The sequence below is a fragment of the Fukomys damarensis genome, unplaced genomic scaffold, assembly GCF_012274545.1.
Source record: "Fukomys damarensis isolate Sample0158 unplaced genomic scaffold, DMR_v1.0_HiC HiC_scaffold_32, whole genome shotgun sequence".
In the NCBI taxonomy this organism is placed as follows: domain Eukaryota; kingdom Metazoa; phylum Chordata; class Mammalia; order Rodentia; family Bathyergidae; genus Fukomys; species Fukomys damarensis.
This window is the reverse complement of record NW_022900944.1, coordinates 14,943,762-14,948,040: the sequence shown is the minus strand read 5'-3', so window position 1 is coordinate 14,948,040 and position 4,279 is coordinate 14,943,762. Positions and strand designations below refer to the sequence as shown.

General features: G+C 45.3%; 1 long non-coding RNA gene across 1 annotated transcript in view; it reads right to left on the bottom strand.

Moving 5' to 3' along the window:
• The window catches only part of LOC109118204, a 6,177-nt gene extending 4,580 nt beyond the window's left edge, over positions 1-1,597 (bottom strand). Inside the window, exon 1 of the long non-coding RNA XR_002025523.1 lies at positions 1,520-1,597. This is a non-coding gene — a long non-coding RNA (uncharacterized LOC109118204). The remainder of the gene's footprint in view (positions 1-1,519) is intronic.
• Between the last annotated feature and the right edge of the window lie 2,682 nt (positions 1,598-4,279).

The following is a 4,279-nucleotide window of genomic DNA, read 5'->3' as shown; positions in this document are numbered from 1 at the left end:
GCTGTTATAGGAGTCACTGGCTCACAATTATGAGGTGCACTGTGGACCCTATAGGATCTAGAGACAGGGTGCTAGGCCTCCATCCCGGCCCCACATCTGCAGACAAAGGGACCACAGCTACTGATGAAAAGAGACAGTTTCCAAATTAAGATCCCATAATTACATATAGTGACAGTGTCCCTTTCTTGGCCCCCAGAGCATAAAATGATCTTATAAATCTTAAAGGTCAACTAGCAGGTTTTGGGAAGAATTCTGGGGCCATGTTTAGGATCAGCAAGAAAGAGTGCAGTGATCAACTAGATAGGTGTGGGAGAGAGGTGTAAATGCCAGACCAGACCAGTTCCTCACTTAAGAAGGGGGAAGTCAAGGATGTAGTTCAGTGGTAGAGCACATGCTTAGTATGTGTAAGGACTTGAGTTCAACCCCTAGTGATCCATCCATCCATCCATCAATCAATACGTACATAGTTAAACCCAAAGAGATGAAGTGATTGCCCGAGGTCAGGAGGGCTTTAGTGATCAGAACTGGGGTGAAATTTTCCCAGCGATACCCTTCTGAATTCCTTGGAAGGTCCGGAGGAAATTATGACCACCACAAAGATAAAGACAGCAACACAGTTCACATTTATACGACATCAACAGAGGAGTATACACTTAGACAAACTTTAATGGTTCCCAAAAGAAGGGGACTCCAAGCTCCTTCAAGTCAAAGCCTGCCCTCTTGGGGCCAGAGCTGAAGTACCACGGACATCAATTAATACAAGTAATGGTAATGATGTTGACTAAACACCCACCCCACAAACAAAGAGAAAAATCCAACAGTATTCAGAGAGGTAATAGAGCTGGCTATCTCATATACAACAGAAAAAGGCTGAAGGTCAGAACAAGCAGGTCGATGGAGCTATAAAGAAAATATCAGAAGCTAGATAAGCTGGAAGCATAGCTTCATTTGTTTCCTGAGTCCTTGGCTCCACAACTCAAAGGCAAAAAACGTGGGAAAAGGAAACCTTACTTTTTTGTATGTTAGTATCAAATATAGTAGCAAGCACAGAACAGGCGGGTTTCAGACACTGGGTGGTAGGAAGAGGTTCTTCTGCTTAGACTAAGGCAGTCAACCCTAGCCCACAGCTGCATGGCAAATGTCTCAGCAAGAACTCTCCAAATAATGACAGAAACCCAATGCAGACTGACTTTAGCAAAAAGGGGAGAGGTATGATTCATTAAACTAAAATGTCAAGGTTAAATATCATTTCAGGCAAGTTGGAGCCAAGAATTCAGAAGTTGGTTGTTGGATCTTTGATTTACTTTGATTTCTCCTCCATGTTTTGGTTCTTTCCTCTTTTTGGCTCTATTTTCTAGCATATCCTAGATGTGGGTCACAGCCTGTCATTTGTGGGCTTATATCCTTCTAACTTCAAGTCCAGCAGAAAGAAAGAGATGCCTTTTCTAGTAGTTTCAGGAAAAATCTCGGTATGAGCCTTATGGGAGCTGGTGTCAGTGCCTATCCCAGACACACTCACCTGCCTGGGCCAATGGAGCCCTTTGATTGACTATGCTGGGCCCCAGTGCGGTCAGTGAATACTCTTGTAGGACTTGTTAAGTTAACAGCATATTTGAAGAAGGGTACATTGTTCAAGGTACAACTTGGGAATGGGAGGAGCTCAGTCCCTCCCACTCATCCTATTGGACAGAGTAGGGGGAGAAATTTCCCCAAAGGACAATCCCTTCTCCACTGCCCCAAACCACAGGTCTTCCGTGGAGGTGAAGGAGAGCTAGGTACCTTCTTGAGGAGCACCTCAGTGGGAGTGAAAAGAACGGCAGCTGGACCTAGAAGGAAGGGATGGGCAGGAGAGGGTCCTTGAGAAGCCCAGCCCAATTTAGTGGTTAAGGGGTGTTTACCTGTAGAAGGAGAAAGCTGGTTGCTACCTTGGTTTCAGTTCCCTGATAAATGAGAAGAGGGATGATAGTAAAACCCTGAGTCGATGCAGTAAGCTGGATGGTGGCTCCTAGAGTCAGCAGGTCCTCAGCTCTAGATCCTGACTGTCCTCTTACATGGCGGTGCATTTGCAAATGTGACTAAGTTGAGGATCTTGAGGTAAGGAGATAATTCCCAGGATGACCTAAGAGAGCACTAACTGCTTTAGTGTGCCTCTAAGAGGGAGGCCGAGGAGGTTTGGAACACAGGAGAGAACAGCAGTGTGACTAAGGAGGCAGAGACTGGGCTGAGGGGACCAAAAGCCAAAAAATACCAGCAGCCACCAGAAGCTGGATGAGGCAAAGGACAGGTTCTTCCTCAGAACTTCTAGCAAGAGCGTGGCCCTGCCAACATCTTGATTTTCACCACTGGTTCTGATTTCAGGCTTCTGGCCTCTAGAATCATGGGAGAATAAGTGTCCGTTATTGTGGGTCACCGTGTTTGTGGTGCTGTGTTACACCAGCCAGAAGAAACTCGTACAAGTGGTCTGATGAAAGTGTACAGCACAGCAGAAAGGTGCTGGCTGGGATAGAAGGCCAACTGGAACTTTGCTGGGGAGACAGCTACAAGCATGTGAAGCTCATGGGATCGCACAGCCACACTGTGAATAAACAGTTACACCAATATGTAAAGTCATCTTTTCAGAGCTGAGGACTTGCTGAAAGATGGATCTCATACGAAAGAAACCATATGCATCATAGGGCTGATCTATACTCAGGGGAGAATGAAACCTCTTAGTCCCTCTGTAAGGGTGCTCAGGCCACACACACTAACCACTGACACTGTTTTTAGGAATGCCCCTTTGGCTGAGCATGTGTCTTGCTCTTTAGCTAGCCCGCCTAGCCAGCCCTAAGCAGGGTCAGAAATCAGCCTTGAAAGGATGCCTCAGTGACATAATATCTAGCAGGTCCTCTCTGAGGGGTGGAATATTTTTAATCCTCCTGATGGATTTAATCCTGGTCATGAGCTACCTTTCCTTCATCATCCTGAGGCAGAGAGAATAACGGCATTATTTAAGGCAGCTGATAGGTGCAGGACACAGTGTGCAAGGTTCTGTCCTCCTATGTAGCCTTCACAGCAATCTTTTCCATTTAGCCCAATTAACAGATGAGGAAACTGAGGCACAGAGTCAGTAGGTGCACAGCCTGAGGCTACACAACTAGCAAACAGTTGAGCTGTGCTTCAGCCCCAGGCAGTCTGATCTCTGAGCTCAGCCCCAGACCAACAGGGAGGACAGCATGAGGGTTGGAGCTGTGCCATCCCCTCTGCGCCCACCCCTGTTCCCCGCAACCCGGGGGATGGGGATGCTCCACACCCAGAAACCCTCCAGAGACTGCTTTTTGTCAGTTTCTCATTCTTCATGCTGCTACTTTTTAGCCGTGTTACTGATGAGAAAACAGCTTAGTAAAATCAATGGTTTTAAATTATACCTTTATGTACCAAGGATACAAAACAAGCTACAAAACAGAAATACTTTCCCGTGACAAAAAATCAATCTTGCTGATGCTACTGTTCCCCAGGCCGGCTGCCCCCCGCCCCGCCCCCACTTCCCTTACTTAAGACTTTCTCTGCTCTTGCATCTGCCGGCTTTGTATGGACTTTCTTCAGGTTTCTTGTTCGGGAGACTCGTTTTATCTAAAAGGTCAATTCTTTCAGCAGGGCACCCAGCAGAATTGAATATAATTATCCCAATCTCTAGCGTGTAGAATTCATGCTTGAATTCATTCAAAAAATAGCATGCAGTATAATTAACTCAGAGTCCGACCAAATCTATTGAGAAAGCCTCAGGTATCATACAGTTCCACTTACAATAGAACATTTTCATTTAAGGACATTGTACGTATTAACCCAAGTCAGCATCCAATTACTCTGAATAAGTGAATTCTCTGTTCCAGGAATGTAATTTGAAAATGTTGTCATGCAATCTGAGGCAAAAGGTCCTTTTTCATTAATCTAACTCTCATTAAAGTGGAAGCCTGCAGGTTATTTCAAATCCATTAGTTTTAAATACAGGTGATTACAATTCTATTGCACATAAGACAACAGAAGTGTCTATCAAGAAATATTGGGACACTTCGAGGGATGGCACTGGTGAGTGGTTTTGCTGTCACAACTGAGGATGCGATTTGCCAGCTGATGGAAGGAATGGGAAACTGTTTTTTTCTTTTTAATCCTCCAGGGCTTTTTATGGCGTCAACTGGATAAATCCAAACATGGTCCTGCATGCTGCAGAGAGCTTGCTTCTGACCTGTCCTTCCAGAATTACTTCTACCCACTTAGCTTCAGGAGCTCAGTAAAATTAAGA